The 17,826-nt window shown below is 44.7% G+C and overlaps 1 protein-coding gene across 13 annotated transcripts in view; it reads right to left on the bottom strand.

The window, feature by feature from the left end:
- LOC105463922 (GTPase activating protein and VPS9 domains 1) overlaps positions 1-16,257 on the bottom strand; it is a 111,073-nt gene extending 94,816 nt beyond the window's left edge. For 7 of the 13 annotated variants that reach the window (XM_071078340.1, XM_071078343.1, XM_071078342.1 and 4 more), the window contains exon 1: positions 16,114-16,256. The gene's annotated coding sequence lies outside the window, so the exon portion shown is untranslated. Of the gene's footprint in view, positions 1-7,299; positions 7,349-16,113 lie in introns of all 13 variants that reach the window. The other 6 variants (XM_024787392.2, XM_024787393.2, XM_071078341.1 and 3 more) reach the window with 3 other exon arrangements.
- Between the last annotated feature and the right edge of the window lie 1,569 nt (positions 16,258-17,826).

Here is a 17,826-nt window from a genome sequence, read left to right as displayed (position 1 = left end):
CAAAGAAAGATGTCCATCAGACATCATTAAGTGAAAAGAGCAAACTGCAGAACAATATGCATGGTAAGATCCCAGAGGCAGTCTAGGAGTTAAACCCTGGAGCAAGAGTACCTGGGCTCAAGTCTCAGGTTTGCCATTCCCTGGCTGCAGCAATCTTTGTCTAGTTACTTTACTTCTCTATGACTCAGTTTCTTCATCTGCAAATACATATACCAGAACCTACTTTATAGGGTATGTTCACAGGGTTTTGAAAGTTAAATGAATTAAAATGAATAAAGCAGTCAGGTGCAGTGGCTCACACCTATAATCCCAGCACTTTGGGAGGCCAAGGTGGGTGGATTACCTTAGGATGGGAGTTCGAGACCAGCCTGACCAACATAGAGAAACCTGTCTCTACTAAAAACACAAAATTAGCCAGGCATGGTGCTGCCTGCCTGTAATCCCAGCTACTCAGGAGGCTGAGGCAGAAGAATCACTTGAACCCAGGAGGCACAGGTTGCGGTGAGCCAAGATTGCACCATTGCACTCCAGTCTGGGCAACAAGAGCAAAACTCCATCTCAAAAAAAAAAAAAAAAAAAAAATGTATAAAGCACTTAACAATTATATATAATGTTAACTATAATTTGGGGGAAAATAATTCAAATCAAATAGTAAGTGCATGCATATGTGAGAAAGAAAACCCTTCATTTTTTTCCCATTGTTTTTAGGTTTTTTAAAAAAACAAAGAACAGGTCAGGGATGGTGGCTCATATCTGTAATTCCAACACTTTGGGAGGCTGAGACAGGCATATCACTTTAGGTCAGGAGTTCAAGACCAGGCTCGCCAACATGGTGAAACCCCGTCTCTACTAAAAATACAAAAATTAGCCGAACATGGTGGCGTGCGCCTGTAATCACAGCTACTTGGAAGGCTGAGGCAGGAGAATCGCTTGAACCCAGGAGGCAGAGGTTGTAGTGAGCTGAGACTGTGCCACTGCACTCCAGCCTGGGCAAGTGCAGGCTCCTGAGCTCAAGTGACGGAGCGCTACTCTGTCTCAAAATAATAATAATAATAATAAATAAATAAAAATAAAAATAAATATTTATTACTTTAGTAATTTTTAAAAAAAAAGGAGCTCTCAGCCTTAGTGCCATTTCCTTGGAAACCTCTGTGCCATGAGAGTCAAGTGGAGGAAGAAGCGAATGCACAAAAGAAAGATGAGGCAGAGGTCCAAGTAAACCGCTAGCTTGTTGCACCGTGGAGGCCACAGGAGCAGAAACATGGAATGCCAGACGCTGGGGATGCTGGTACAAGTTGTGGGACTGCATGCTACTGTCTAGAGCTTACCTCAATGGATCTAGAACTTCATCACCCTCTGATCACCGATCACCTGAAACCCACCTTGCTCATAACCAAAACTGCCCATGTTGGTCCTCTGCCCTGGACCTGTGACATTCTGGACTATTTCTGTGTTTACTTGTAGCCAAGTATAACACCCATACAATAAATCACGTCTTCTGCGGTCTTAGCTGAAGAATTTAAAAAAAAAAAAAAAAAAAAGAAAAGAAAAACAATAAAAATTTGACACCAAGCTCTTCCCTGCTGAAGATCTACTAGTGCAATTACTGAAACACACAAGACAAATTCTGTAAAAATGAGAAAATTTTCAAATGCCACAAAAAGGGCATAGTACTTAACTTCAAAAGAAGACATAGTTCAACAATAACAAGCTACACACTAACAAGCAGAACTGCAATGGCATTAAAAGTATACCCCATTATTTCCCAGAGGAAATAAATAACATAGAAGTATCCAACCAATCTAGAAATAAGTGCCTATCTGGAACTTTCACAATTAGATACACCTCCATTAATTGTATGAGTGTGAAATTAAATACCACCAAATCTAATTTAACAATCTCTAATGACAACTCAGTAAGATATATATAAATCTGGAGATCAAGATAAACCAAGTAACTAAAACAATCTAAAATCCTTAGAACACTGTAAACTTATGAGAGGAAGTTTTCACAACCCCCAGGCTTTGAGGAAGCTTTGGTCCCCTGGATGAACTTAGCTGTTTCCATAAATACAGTGGGTATACAAAACAACCGAATGAAGGAGCAGAAAGAGAACTTTGAGCCTCAGCTGCATTTTTGCTGAGCTGTAATACTGGTAAAGCCTGTTTCAAGATTCAAGAGTCCACCCTCAAAATTAAAGAAAGCATGTAAACAGAGGGCTGTCAGGTACATTTCATCACATTTACCAGAATGATGTTTCATAAAAATTACACATATTCATTATCAAACTTCAAACAGCATTACTATCATTACTGTGGTTCTACCCAAAAGAAACCTCCTAGTCACCATTATCCAGTTTGTTAAAATAGCTTTTCAAAAAGAAATCAATCATTAAGATGTCTCTATACAATTATGGAATTCATAATTTCAAATAATGTGCATAATGCCTAAGAAAAAGAGAACGAATCCAATAAAAGTCAGTTATTACTATTACCATTATCATGGTAATATTTTCAAATTAAGGAACAGAAACTTATTCATAGAGAGGCCTTAATAATAAGTTACTTTGTCAGAATCCAAGTTGGCCTATCACAACCTGGAATAGTTAGATATTAAAAGGACTTTGTTTTAGAGGAGTCAAAGTTAGATTCCTTGGGTTCCAAAGGAGTTAGTAAAGATGAAATAATTTCTGCATAAAGAATTAATACTCAAGCCTGTAATCCCTGCACTTTGGGAGGCCAAGACGGGCGGATCACGAGGTCAGGAGATCGAGACCATCCTGGCTAACATGGTGAAACCCTGTCTCTGCTAAAAAATACAAAAAACTGGCCGGGCGCGGTGGCTCAAGCCTGTAATCCCAGCACTTTGGGAGGCCGAGACGGGCGGATCACGAGGTCAGGAGATCGAGACCATCCTGGCTAACACGGTGAAACCCCGTCTCTACTAAAAAATACAAAAAACTAGCCGGGCGCGGTGGCGGGCGCCTGTAGTCCCAATTACTCGGGAGGCTGAGGCAGGAGAATGGCGTGAACCCGGGAGGCGGAGCTTGCAGTGAGCTGAGATCCGGCCACTGCACTCCAGCCTGGGCGGCAGAGCGAGACTCCGTCTCAAAAAAAAAAAAAAAAAAAAATACAAAAAACTAGCCAGGCGCGGTGGTGGGCACCTGTAGTCCCGGCTACTCAGGAGGCTGAGGCAGGAGAATGGCATAAACCCGGGAGGCGGAGCTTGCAGTGAGCTGAGATCTGGCCACTGCACTCCAGCCTGGGCGACAGAGAGAGACTCTCAAAAAAAAGAAAAAAAAAAAAAAAGAATTAATATATTTTTGACCGGGCGCGGTGGCTCACGCTTGTAATCCCAGCACTTTGGGAGGCCAAGGCAGGTGGGCCACGAGGTCAGGTGTTCAAGAGCAGCCTGGCCAAGATGGTGAAACCCCTTCTCTACTAAAAATACAGAAATTAGCCAGGTATGGTGGCAGGCACCTGTAATCCCAGCTACTCGGGTGGTTGAGGCAGGAGAATTGCTTGAACCCAGGCAGCAGAGATTGAAGTGAGCCAAGATCACGCCACTGCACTTCAGCCTAGGAGACAGAGTGAAACACCATCTCAAAAAAGAATTAATGTAGTTTTTGCAAAGTTTTTCTGGTACAGAAATCTGTATTTTTAAACATTTGGCAATTCAGCCTTAAGTGTTAATAACTTTTGGACCTAATGCATTTTTGTAAAGTAGTCAAGATAATGGAAGTAAGTAAATATAAATAACACAAGTAAAACAAAGGGATAGATTAGAATTCCGCATTAGAAAGTGAAAGGAGGGCCAGGTGTGGTGGCTCACGCCCGTAATTCCAGCACTGAGGCAGGTGGATCGCTTGAGGTCGGGAGTTCAAGACTAGCCTGGCTAACACGGTGAAATAACGTCTCTACTAAAAATACAAAAATTAGCCAGGTGTGGTGGTGGGTGCCTGTAGTCTCAGCTACTCAGGAGGCTGAGGCAGGAGAATTGCTTGAACCTGGGAGGCAGAGGTTGCAGTGAGTCGAGATTGCCTTACTGCACTGCAGCCTGGGCAACAGAGCAAGAGTCCGTCTCAAAAAATAAAAAATAAAAAAATAAGTTAATCTACGTCCGAAAAATGTAAGTATTTCGTCAAAATTAAGATTGTCTGGCAGGATAATACTACACTCTGATCCTAGGAGAAAGGAAAAAGGCTAATATGCCTTGACTAATTTTTTTGTCTTTTTTCCGACAGAAGAACCATGTGGGTTTAATCTTTCCAAAGATTCACAGAAAATAAATGACACATAAATTGGTAAGGAAAAAAAAAAGAACTAAACACGTTTGACAACATGCCTTCTACTAGTCTCCAGCGTGGGTGTACCGGCATTATAAGGGAGCAAGACCAAGCAAGCACCTTTTCGGACAGACATCTTAGATTAACAAGCAGACGCAGTATCTGTTTATACACTTACAAGAGTATGTTTAAAGCCTGTATTTTTTAAATGGCTTACAAAAAAAGGTATATAAAAACATAATTTTGGCCACACACACAGAGTATTAGAACTAAATTTATACTTTTATACTTTTTTTTTTTTTTTTTTTTTGAGACGGAGTCTCACGCTGTTGCCCAGGCTGGAGTGCAGTGGCGCGATCTCGGCTCACTGCAAGCTCCGCCTCCCGGGTTCACGCCATTCTCCTGCCTCAGCCTCCTGAGTAGCTGGGACTACAGGCGCCCGCCACCGCGCCCGGCTAATTTTTTGTATTTTTAGTAGAGACGGGGTTTCACTGTGGTCTCGATCTCCTGACCTTGTGATCCGCCCGCCTCGGCCTCCCAAAGTGCTGGGATTACAGGCTTGAGCCACCGCGCCCGGCCTACTTTTCTTTCAGACACAAGCACTTACCAGGTATCTGCTTCATCTTCAAACTCAAAAAAAAAAAAAAAAAAAATTATAGAAACCCCTATGAAGTCTATTAAGTCCTTCACTCAACCCTTTTTTTTTTTTTTTTGAGATGGAGTTTCACACTTGTTGCCCAGGCTGGAGTGCAATGGCGTGATCTCAGCTCATGGCAACCTCAGCCTCCCAGGTTCAAGTGATTCTCCTGCCTCAGCCTCCCGAGTAACTGGGATTACAGGCATGCGCCACTACGCCTGGCTAATTTTGTACTTTTACTAGAGACAGGGTTTCTCCACGTTGGTCAGGCTGGTCTCAAACTCCCGACTTCAGGTGATCCACGTGCCTCAGCCTCCCAAAGTGCTGGGATTACAGGTGCGAGCCACTGCGCCCAGCCTCAACCATTCATTTATATGTATATTAAATATTAGAAACTGAAGTATCAAGATATTCACCACTTCCTCTGACCACTATATTACCAAGTTTTAAACTGGGTTTCAGCTTTGAAACAAAAAATAACCACCTTTCTGAAATGCTTTTACAAAATCATAATACATATTGAAACATATCCAGAAAAATTAGAAAATATAGGTAAGCATAAAGAAGGAAAGATTTTTTTGTTTTTGCTTTTTTGAGACGGACTCTCGTTCTGTCACCCAGGCTGGAGTGCAGGGGCAAAATCTTGGCTCACGGCAAACTCTGCCTCCCAGGTTCAAGCAATTCTCCTGCCTCAGCCTCCCAAGTAGCTAGGACTACAGGTGTGTGCCACCATGCCCAGCTAATTTTTGTAATTTTAGTAAAGACAGGGTTTCTCCATGTTGGCCAGGCTGGACTCAAACTCCTGACCTCAAGGGATCCACCCGCCTCGGCCTCCCAAAGTGCTAGGATTATAGGTATGAGCCACTGTGCCTCGCCAGCAGTAAAGTTTAACTGACTATAATCTTAGTTACCAGAAATCAAACAGCTAGGTGCCTAAAACTTATTCTAAAATGTGTATACAGTATAAAATTTTTGGTTCTAGTTCCTTTACAAATTAAAACATCTGGCTAGGCATGGTGGCTTGAGCCTAGTCCAGCACTTCCGGAGGCTGAGGCAGGCAGATCACTTGAGATCAGGAGTTTGAGACAGCCTGGCCAACATGGTGAAACCCTGTCTCTACTAAAAATACAAAACACGGCCGGGCGCGGTGGCTCAAGCCTGTAATCCCAGCACTTTGGGAGGCCGAGGTGGGCGGATCACGAGGTCAGGAGATCGAGACCATCCTGGCTAACACGGTGAAACCCCGTCTCTACTAAAAATGCAAAAAATTAGCCGGGCGAGGCGGCGGGCGCCTGTAGTCCCAGCTACTCGGGAGGCTGAGGCAGGAGAATGGCGTGAACCCGGGAGGCGGAGCTTGCAGTGAGCCGAGATCGCGCCACTGCACTCCAGCCTGGGCGACTAAGCGAGACTCTGTCTCAAAAAAAAAAAAATAAAATAAAATAAAATAAAAATAAAAATACAAAACACTAGCCAGATGTGGTGGTGGGCGCCTGTAATCCCAGCTACCAGGGAGGCTGAGGGAAGAGAATCACTTGAACCTGGAAGGCAGAGGTTGCAGTAAGCAGAGATGATGCCACTGTACTTCAGCCTGGGCAACACAGCAAGACTCTGTCTCAAAAAAAAAAAAAAAGCCGGGCACGGTGGCTCATGCCTGTAATCCCAGCACTGCAGGAGGCTGAGGCAGGCGGATCACTAGAGGTCAGAAGTTCAAGACCAGCCTAGCCAACATAGTGAAACCTTGTCTCTATTAAAAATACAAAAACTTAGCAGGGCATGGTGGCACCTATAATCCCAGCTACTTGGGAGGCTGAGGCTCAGTGAGCTGAGATGGCGTCACTGCACTCCAGCCTGGGCGACACAGCGAGACTCCAACTCAAAAAAAAAAAAAAAACTAAAATATCTTGAAAAGGATTACTTAAGGAGTTAAAGTTGAAAATAATTCTATGCAAACACAAGTTTAGGCAGTTCAAGTGTAAAACATACATAACTGAAAATTAACTCCAGAGAAGGAGATGTGTATGACAAAAAAACAGCCTCCAAAAACTTGAAGGAAAAAAAAATACTCAACTAAACATTTGAAAATTATTTTTTCAAGTACTAGTCTGTCCAAAGCAAATAAGGAGGACTCAGCTGGGCAAAGCAGCACACTCCTATATTCCCAGCTACTCAGGAGGCTGAGGCAGAAGGATCACCCTGTTCAGGCCAGGAGTTTGAGGCTGCAGTAAACTATGATGGCACCACTGCACTCTGACAACAGAGTGAGAATATGTCTAAAAAAAAAAAATGATTCCACTTACATAAAAATTAAAAATCTGTAGCTGTATGCAAACTTAAAAAAATTAATTATTTAAAAAATTATTTTTAAATTGTACTTTACCTTTGAGATTCCTAGAATGTATAACCAACTCTCTCCAGTACACTTACCCCTAAAGAAAAAAAAAAAGAAAAAGGAAAAAATAATAAACTGAATGTGTTACCACTGGAATGTACCTACTTTCGCTATTAAACTATCTACAAACATTATGAGTGGCTGGGCGCAGTGGCTCATGCCTGTAATCCCAGTAGTTTGGGAGGCCGAGGCAGATGAATTACCTGAACTCAGGAGTTCAAGACCAGTGTGGGCAACATGGCAAAACCCTACCTCTACAAAAAATACAAAACTTGTATTTAAAATTCGTCTGGTCAAACAAAAATAAAATACAAAACACAAAAATTAGCCAAGCACGGTGTCATGTGCCTGTGGTCCCAGCTACTGGGAAGGCTGAGGCACGGGAATCTCTTGAGTCAGGGAGATGGAAGCTGCAGTGAGCTGTGATCACGCCACTGCACTCCAGCCTGCATGACAGACCAAGACCTTGTCTCTAAAACAAAAACAAAAATCAGTATTAGGGGTAATTATTCTAAATAAACTAATTAAACTGAAGCATACATTTACAGAGCAACAAGTTTTATATTGTTAGTTGCACCAACAAAAGATCAGTACATATTGTCACAATTTCCAGAATGCCATGATCAGGTAGTGTCACCTTGTTAGGTAATAAGAACTATGTGCCATCACTGGAGAGCAGCTCACAAACCCTCAGTGGAGCCAGCTTGGTAAAGTGAGACGTGACAACGCTGTGACGGTGGCTAAGAAAGCACCAGGAGAATAAAGTTCTTGGGGTTTTTTTTTTTTTTTTTTTTTCTTTTTTGGAGACTGAGTTTTGCTCTTGTTGCCCAGGCTGGAGTGCAGTGGCGTTGATCTCGGCTCACTGCAACCCTAGGTTCAAGCGATTCTCCTGCCTCAGCCTCCTGAGTAGCTGGGATTACACACGTGAGCCACCAAGCCCAGCTAATTTTTTGTTTTGTTTTTTTTTTTTTTTTTTTTGAGACGGAGTCTTGCTCTGTCGCCCAGGCTGGAGTGCAGTGGCTTGAGGTCAGCTCACTGCAAGCTCCGCCTCCTGGGTTAATTTTTATTTTTTGAGATGGAGTTTCGCTCTGGTTGCCCAGGCTGGAGTACAATGGCACAATCTCAACTCATCGCAGTTTCCACCTGCTGTGTTCAAGCGATTCTCCTGCCTCAACCTCCCGAGTTGCTGGGATTACAGGCGCCTGCCACCACGCCCAGCTAATTTTTTGTATTTTTAGTAGAGACAGGGTTTCACAGTGTTAGCCAGGATGGTCTCGAACTCCTGACCTCGTGATCTGCCCGCCTCGGCCTCCCAAAGTGCAGGGATCACAGGTGTGAGCCACTGCGCCTGGCCGAATAAAGTTTATTTTAAAGTCTAGCAGCTAGGCATAGTGGCTCACACCTGTAATCCCGAAGCTTTGGGAGGCCAAGCTGGGAGGACTGCTTGAGCCCAGGAGTTTTGAGACCAGCCTGGGGAACATAGGGAGATCCTGTCTCCCCAGTAATAAAAAAAAAAAAAAAATTTTTTTTTAATTGGCTGGGTGTGGTAGCTCACCCCTCTAATCCCAGCACTTTGGGAGGCCAAGGTGGGCAGTTCACCTGAGGTCAGGAGTTCAAGACCAGCCTGATCAACATGGTGAAACCCCATCTCTACTAAAAATACAAAATTAGCTGGGCATGGTGGCACATGCCTGTAATCCCAGCAACTCGGGAGGCTGAGGCAGGAGAATTGCTTGAACACAGCAGGTGGAAACTGAGATAAGTTGAGATTGTGCCATTGTACTCCAGCCTGGGCAACCAGAGCGAAACTCCATCTCAAAAAATAAAAATTACAACAATTAATTAACCGGGTGTGGTGGCGCATCCCAACCTACTCAGGAGGCTGAAGTGGGAGGATCGCTTGAGCCCAGGATGTCAAGGCTGCAATGATCCCTGATAGTGCAACTGAACTCCAGCCTAGACAACAGAGCAAGACTTGTCTCAAAATTCAAATTCCTGGGCTCAAGTAATCTGTCCATCTCGGATTCCCAAAGTAAAATGTGCATCTTCTATGTGTAAAGTAAACATGGCAAAATGTTAACCGCAAATCTAGGTGAAGGACAGATGAATGTTTGCTGAACAACTCTTCTGTAGGCTTACAATTTTTCAAAGAGTTGCAAAAATAATATTTAAAAGTTATGGATTACAAAAAAACAAAACCTGCTGGGTTCAGTGGCTCATGCCTGTAACCCCAACCCTTTGGGAGGCCAAGGCAGGCGGATCACTTTAGGTCAGGAGTTCAAGACCAGGCTTGCCAACATGGTGAAACCCCATCTCTACTAAAAATACAAAAAACTAGGCAGGTGTGGTGGCACGTGCCCGTAGTACCAGCTACTCAGGAGGCTGAGGCAGGAGTATCTCTTGAACCCAGGAGGGGGAAGTTGCAGTGACTTGAGATGGCGCCACTGCACTCCAGCCTGGACCACAGAGCAAGACTCTATCTCAAAAAAAAAAACAAAAAGAAAAAAAACAAAACAGCAGAAAATAGGGAAAGATACAAATAATAATTTAGCACGTATATTCTGCCTCCCAGAATTAACTGTTAATTGTCACAGTTGTGTCTAGCCTCAAAAAAAGAAAATTATAGCTATCGGGCTGGGCGTGGTGGCTCACGCCTGTAATCCCAGCACTTTGAGAGGCCGAGGCGGGTGGCTCACGAGGTCAGGAGATCAAGACCATCCTGGCCAACATGGTGAAACCCCGTCTCTACTAAAAAATACAAGAAATTAGCTGGGCGTGGTGGCGGGCGCCTGTAGTCCCAGCTACTCGGGAGGCTAAGGCAGGAGAATGGCGTGAACCCGGGAGGTGGAGCTTGCAGTGAGCCGAGATCGCGCCACTGCACTCCAGCCTGGGCGACAGAGTGAGACTCCGTCTAAAAAAAAAAAAAAAAAAATTGTAGATATCATCCCCTTTGCCACTACCTCCCATTCGTATTCCCTTATAGACATGAAATTATAGAGTATGCTTATTTTCAACTTTGACAGTATTTGCTGCAAATACTGTCTCCAAAAGCAGCTGTAACAGTTTACGCTCAACCAACAGTTTTTCCTCCTCCCAACAGTAACTGGTAGCAGTTTCTTTTTTTTTAATTTTTTATAAATATTTTCTTTTTTAATAAAGATGGGGGGTCTCACTTTGTTGCCCAGGCTGTTCTTGAACTCCCCAGTTCCTGGTCTCAAGTGGCCCTCAACCTCCAAAAGTGCTAAAATTACAGGCAGGAGCTACCACGCCTGGCCAGTAGTTTCCAAAATTACCATTTTTGCCACATCTTCACCAATATTTGATATTGTCAGACATGAAATTTTTTTTTTTTTTTTTTGAGGTGGAGTCTCACTCTGTTGCCCAGGCTGGAGTACAGTGGTGCGATCTCAGCTCACCGCAACCTCAGCCTCCCGGGTTCAAGGGATTCTCCTGCCTTAGCCTCCCAAGTAGCTGGGATTACAGACATGTGCCACCACGCCCGGCTAATTTTTATATTTTTAGTAGAGACGGGGTTTCACCATGTTGGCCGGGTTGGTCTCAAACTCTTGACCTCAGGTGATCCGCCCACCTCGGCCTCCCAAAGTGCTGGGATTACAGGTGTGAGACACTGCACCCAGCCCAGACATGAAATTTTTTTTTATAAATCTGATGTGAAAAACATATTTTCACTTATTTTGGCTTTCACTTCCTTGATTACTAATCAGTTACACTGATTGTAATTCAGTGCTAATTCTAGCACCAATATCGCTTTCTAGAGCTCCTTTGCTTTCATTTTGACAGAAGCAAATCTGTGGCCCTCAACATACTGAATAAGAGAGCAATTAAGAAACAATGCAGCTGGACACAGTGGCTCATGCCTGTAATCCCAGCACTTTGGGGGGCCAAGGCGGGCAGATCTCGAGGTCAGGAGTTCAAGATCAGCCTGGCCAATATGATGAAATCCCGTCTCTACTAAAAAATACAAAAATTAGCCGGCCGTCATGGCACCTGCCTGTAGTCCCAGCCCAGGAGGGAGACTGAGGCAGGAGAATCGCTGGAACCCGGGAGGCAGAGGTTTCAGTGAGCCGAGATCATGCCACTACACTCCAGCCTGGGAGACAAAGTGAGACTCCCTCTCAAAAAAAAAAAAGAAAACAAAAAGAAACAATGCCAGGCGTGATGGTGCCTACCTATAGTCCTAGCTACTTGGTAAGGCTGAGGCAGGACGATCACTTGAGTCCAGGAGTTCAAGTCCAGCCTAAGCAATGCAGCAAGACCTTGTTTCAAAAAAAAAAAAAAAAAGAAGGAAGAAGGAAGGAAGAAGAACGAGGAGAAATAAAACAATTTAGGATCACACAGTAAAAGGTAAAAGAACCTAAGCAAAACAAGAACTTCACCTACAGATTCTCCCTTTTATTACATCATACAAAGTGAAGAATAATCAAACCTACATGGCAGCATGTACCAAGAATGATTAGTCCCCAAATGAAACCAAATGCTCACAAAAGCACAACATAGTGCTGGGAAATAATTTTCTGTATTTAAAAAAATGTAAGATGGCCAGGCATGGTGGCTCACTCCTGTAATCCCAGCACTTTGGGGGGCTGAGGCAGGTGGATCACTTGAGGTCAGGAAGTTCAAAGCCAGCCTGACCAACATGGTGAAACCTGCTTCCTACTAAAAATGCAAAAATTAGCCAGGTATGGTGGCAGGCACCTGTAGTCCCAGCTACTGGGGAGGCTGAGGCAGGAGAATCACTTGAACCCAGGAGGCAGAGGTTGCAGTAAGCTGAGATCGTGCCACTGCACTCCAGCCTGGGTGACAGAGCAAGACTCCATCTCAAAAAAAAAAAAAAAAAAGTAAGATGAAAAACATAAGATGAAATTCAACCCAGTATGTATAATACGATTTGCAAGATTTTAAATGGATGTGCTTTATTCTTACAAATAAAATACTTAGCTTCTATAAACTCATCCATTCATTTATTTAATCAGCAAGTATTTACTTAGCACCTATTGTGTGCCATCCACTATTCTGGAACAGCAGTGAAGACAAAGTCTCTATTGTCATGAAGCTAACATTCAAGGAAGAAAAGAAAAAGATTAAAATACTCTATAAATATACGTACAAGCGACATAATAAGAGATAGAAGCACGCTATAAAGAAAATAAAGGGGAAGAGGACAAAGAATGACAAAGAGAGTGATGTAAGGACGCAGAAAGTGACAGGGAAGATCTCTTCAAGGCAGTGACTTGCAATATGGTGTGTTCAACTCAACATAAACTGTTCCAGTACCAATTATCTGCTTCATAAAAAGTTTTATCCACCTTTTCATACTCCCCCTTCATTTTATCCAGAAAAAGGGTACTGTAGTGGTTTTCTATTATTGCTATTATTTTAGAGGGGAAAAAAAATCTCCTACAAGATGTTGACAGGTTGTTTACAAACAGGTAAAAATTTCAAGCCACACACAGTCTGAAGAAAATGTTAAGAGAGATTTGTCAGTGAGAAGGCAAATGCCGAAATGAAGCAAATAAGAATTTGAAAACGAATTTCAAGAAAATGACTTACCAACTTTTCACCTCTATAGTATGTTTACTTTCTATCACATATGAAAAGAAAGTTAATAGCAAGAGTAAAATGGCTTTGGGGTTTTTTGTTTTTGTTTTTCGTTTTTTTTTTTCTTTTTGAGGCAGAGTCTTACTCTGTCTCCCAGTGGCACGATGTCGGCTCACTGCAACCTCTGCCACCCAGGTTCAAGCGATTCTCCCGCCTCAGCCTCCCAACTAGCTAGGATTACAGGCACCCATCAAGGCACCTGGCTAATTTTTGTAGTTTTAGTAGAGATGGGGTTTCACCATCTTGGCCAGGTTGGTTTTGAACTCCTGACTTCGTGATCCACCCACCTTGGCCTCCCAAAGTGCTGGGATGATTACAGGCATGAGCCACCACGCCCACACTTTTTTTTTTTTTTTTTTTTTTGATATGGAGTTTTGCTCTTGTAGCCCAGGCCGGGGTGCAATGGCACAATCTTGGCTCACTGCAACATCCGCCACCTGGGTTCAAGCAATTCTCCTGCCTCGGCCTCCTAAGTAGCTGGGATTACAGGTGCCCGCCACTACATTCAGATAATTTTTGTATTTTTAGTAGAGACAGGGTTTCACCATGTTGGCCAGACTGGTCTCGAACTCCTGACCTCAGGTGATCCACCCACCTCGGCTTCCCAAAGTGCTGGGATTACAGGCATGAGCACCATGCCTGGCCCAAAAAATATATTTCAAGAGAGATTCTCCTGTTTTTCATTTCAAGATAGAAAAATTAGGGCCAGGCACGGTGGCTCACGCCCGTAATCCCAGCACTTTGGGAGGCCGAGGTGAGCAGATCACAAAGTCAGGAGTTTGAGACCAGACTGGTCAACATGGCAAAACCCCGTCTCTACTAAAAATACAAAAATTAGCTGGGCGTGGTGGCGCGCTCCTGTAATCCCAGCTACTCAGGAGGCTGAAGCATGAGAATTGCTTGAACCCAGGAGGCAGAGGTTGCAGTGAGCCGAGATCACATCATTGCACTCCAGCCTGGCCAACAAGAGTGAAACTCCGTCCCAAAAAAACAAAATTCCACCTCCATGATTTAAAGAAAACCAGCAAACAGTAAAATTTCTTTTCACAGGGTTACATCAGAACATCAGAGCTTACAGAGCTGCAATCACTTGGAACTGGGGAGGTGCCTTAATACAAAAATTAAAGGCCAACATATTCACTTCCCTTTCTTCTTCCAATTATTTTGTTCACTCCCCATTACCCTGAATGAAACATCTATGGTCTGTTCTTTCAAAATGATTACTCTGGGCAGGATGCGGCGGCTCACATCAGTAATCCCAGCACTCTGGGAGTCCGAGGCAGGCAGATCACCTGAGGTCAGGACTTTGAGACCAGCCTTACCAACATGGTGAAACTTTGCCTCTACTAAAAATATAAAAATTATCTGGGCATGGTGGTGGGTGCCTGTAGTCCCAGCTACTCAGGAAGCTGAGGCACGAGAATCACTTGAACCCAGGAGGCTGAGGTTGCAGTGATCGGAGATCACGCCACTGCACTCCAGCCTGGGCAACAGAGCCAGACTCCATCTCAAAACCAAAAAAAAAAAAGGCTACTCTGATCCCATCCAAATCTTTTATCTCCCTGATTATGAAATTCTCTTTCGTCTACACTGTCATCCTGTCTGACTTTAATGACTCAGATGTTCTTCTAAGTAGACTTATAGATTCAAAAAAACTTACTTCTATTTCAGGAGGGTTTTTTGTTGTTGTTGTTGTTTTTTGAGACGGAGTCTCACTCTGTTGACAGGCTGGAGTGCAGTGGCGTGATCTCGGCTCACTGCAACCTCCACCTACCAGGCTCAAGCGATTCTCTTGCCTCAGCCTCCCGAGTAGCTGGGACTACAGGCACAGGCCACCACACCCAACTAATTTTTGTATTTTTAGTAGAGATGGGTTTCACCATGTTGGCCAGGATGGTCTCCATCTCTTGACCTCAGTGATCCGCCCGCCTCAGCCCCCTATAGTATTTCAGGAGTTCTTAATCTTTTTGTGCATGGACCTCATTGGCAGTCTGGTGAAGCCTATGGTCCCGTTCTCAGATTTCTTTTAAATGCATAATTAAATACATGTGATTGCAAGGGAAGCCAACTATACAGAAATATTAGCAACACAACTTAACAAACTAATATGGTAATAATATATGTACAGCCTTATTATCACATTAAATAACAAGGTCTTAACGGCGGGTCTAGTAACACCAGAAATTCAAAGAAGTGATAACCATAAATGATATTCTGAGCTGTCTGCAACTGTAAATATGATACAAAAATATCCGTAATTTTTATTGATGACAAAGTCATAAGCGTTGCTAATTCTACTCTGGCTTGTTGTCCACATTCACAACTGAAGGAAATAATAAGTTTCAGATAGCAGTCAATAAAAATAATGTCATTTTATCATCCTAGTGAAAGGACCCTTCTAATTCTATCCGTCAATGAACTCCAGTTTAAAACCCCTCTCTAGTTCAAAGTCCTGCTCAGAACTTATTTTCGTCATAAATTTAAAAATAAAAACACTGATTCCTCCTTTGACCTAGTTCTCATCTGAACCTATCACTATGTCTCCCTGTTTTTATGCACATTTATACACAGAACCCTGTGTGTACTTCTGTGGTTTGCCTAGCCAGCACCCATTACAATTTTGCCAGTCAATAAAAGGTGAAGTTGAAAGGGATGGAAATAACCAACAGCTACCTCACTTTCAGACCTCCGACAGCAAGAGGAAAGATGCCAAGTATGGTGAGTGTCTGTGGTAGGTGGGCTGCCCCTAGACCCGTGTGTCCAGCTTGTCAAGCTTCCCCGCAGCACGACATCTTTATCAGCGACACTCAAAAGACATTCCATTTTGTTCTCGCCTCCTGTACTCAGTTCCCTACCTGCCGGGCCTCTAGTCTCTGGCCCCCACCCGAGACCGCTCGGCGGTCCCCCAGTCCCTTCCCATCCCATCCCCCACGCGCCTCTCCCTCTCCTTAGCCCCAGGCCGCCCTGGCTCCTGCGCGCCGCCACATTTCTCCCCTGAGCCTAACCCAGTGTCCCCCAACCCCCACCTCGCCCGACACTGACGGGAAGGTCCCGGGACCCCGGGGTCAGTTGGACCGGACGGCCCGGCCGTCAGAGGCAGGCTGCGGCCCTAGGCCGGAGCAAGCCGGCCGCGAGGCAGGGAGCGCCGCACCGCGCGCGGGCTAAATCGGGACGCGCGCTCACCAAGGGGCTCATGCGGATGAAGACACGGAGGACTCTGCCGGACCGCCACTCGGCCTCGGAGCCGTCGCCCTCGCCGGTGACTGCCCCCGCCGCCGCTGCCGCCACCTTCGCCACTCGCCTGTTGGCTTCCCTGCGTCCTGCAGCGGCGCTGCCGCCACGCCAGCGCGCGTGCGCGGCGCCGCGGGCGCCCCTGGGAGCGGTAGTTCCGCCCGGGAGGCCGGGGGCTCCCACTTCCTCCTTAGGCAGCCCTAGGTCAGCTGCCCGCTGAGGCGGTAGTGGGTGTCCGGGTCCAGAATCGTCTTCCGGAAGGTTGTTTACCAGGCCTGAGCCCTGGTTTCCGCCTGCAGTAATGCTGGAAGTGAAGAATCCGACTGAGCAAGTATGTGTAAAGCAAAACTGTAGAGCGTTTTATGCTTTCTGTGACAACGCTCAGTTGCCCAGGACACATTATTCAAAAGAATGACTCTCTCTTTCTCTCGTCTCTCTCTCTTTCTCTCTCACACACACGCACACACCACTCACAAACCTCCCTTCCTTTTTTTTTTTTTTTTTTTTTTTTTTTTTAGAGACGGAGTCTCGCTCTGTCGCCCAGGCTGGAGTGCAGTGGTGCGATCTCGGCTCACTGCAAGCTCCGCCTCCCGGGTTCACGCCATTCTCCTGCCTCAGTCTCCCGAGTCTCTGGGACTACAGGCACCCGCCACCACGCCCAGCTAATTTTTTGATTTTTAGTAGAGACTGGGTTTCACCGTGTTAGCGAGGATGGTCTCGATCTCCTGACCTCGTGATCCGCCCACCTCACCCTCCCAAAGTGCTGGGATTACAGGCGTGAGCCACCGCTCCCGGCCCCTCCCTTCCCTTTTGTTCAAAGTGCCATTAATTAATTGGTTTGGATGGTATCTGGATTTTAAGTATTAAACCTGCTTTCCCACTTCTCAGTTTCTAAAATCTTATCGTAAACTTGACCATGCAGTTATTTAAAGTAAGTCAATAGATGAGCTGTCTAATAATTTTTTTAACAGCATAACTCAGAGGTCAAGTTAGCTGAGTTAAACAGTCTAGAAACCTTAGAATTGGAAGATACCTCCTTAAAGGTCACTAGTGCAACTGCCGCCCAGGCAGGAATTCCCTCTTGTACATTCAGCCAGATGGTCATCTTGTTCAACAGTTCAAATTTCAGGGAGCTCACTCCCTCAAGTAATGCAGCCTGCTCCACTGTTGGACAGCTCTAAATGTTAGAAAGTTCTGCCTCCTGCTGAGCTGAAATCTGTTTCCCTTTATTTCCTTCCATTGCTGGTAGTTATGCTGCCTGGAGCAATACAGAATGTCTTCCACTTGACAGCTCTTCAAAAAATTGAAAACAATGATTATATCCACCAACACCGGGAGTCTCCCGGCAAAAAAAGGAAAAAAGTAATAATCATTTCCCCAGCTATTTCAAATCAAACTGCTTTCCATCTACTCACCTCCCTTGATGTGTCCCCTTTAGGGGCATGGTCGCACATGCCTGTAATCCCAGCACTTTGCGAGGCCAAGACAGGAGGATTGCTTGAGCCTAGAAGTTCAAGATCAGCCTGGGCAACATAGTGAAACCCCATCTCTACAAAAACAATACAAAAATTAGACAGCCATGGTGGCATGCACCTGTAGTCCCAGCTACTAGGGAGGCTGAAGTGGGAAGATCACCAAGCCCAAAGAGGTCAAGGCTGCAGTGAG

Source organism: Macaca nemestrina, chromosome 14, assembly GCF_043159975.1.
Source record: "Macaca nemestrina isolate mMacNem1 chromosome 14, mMacNem.hap1, whole genome shotgun sequence".
NCBI lineage: Eukaryota > Metazoa > Chordata > Mammalia > Primates > Cercopithecidae > Macaca > Macaca nemestrina.
This window is presented reverse-complemented; position numbering and strand designations above follow the sequence as displayed.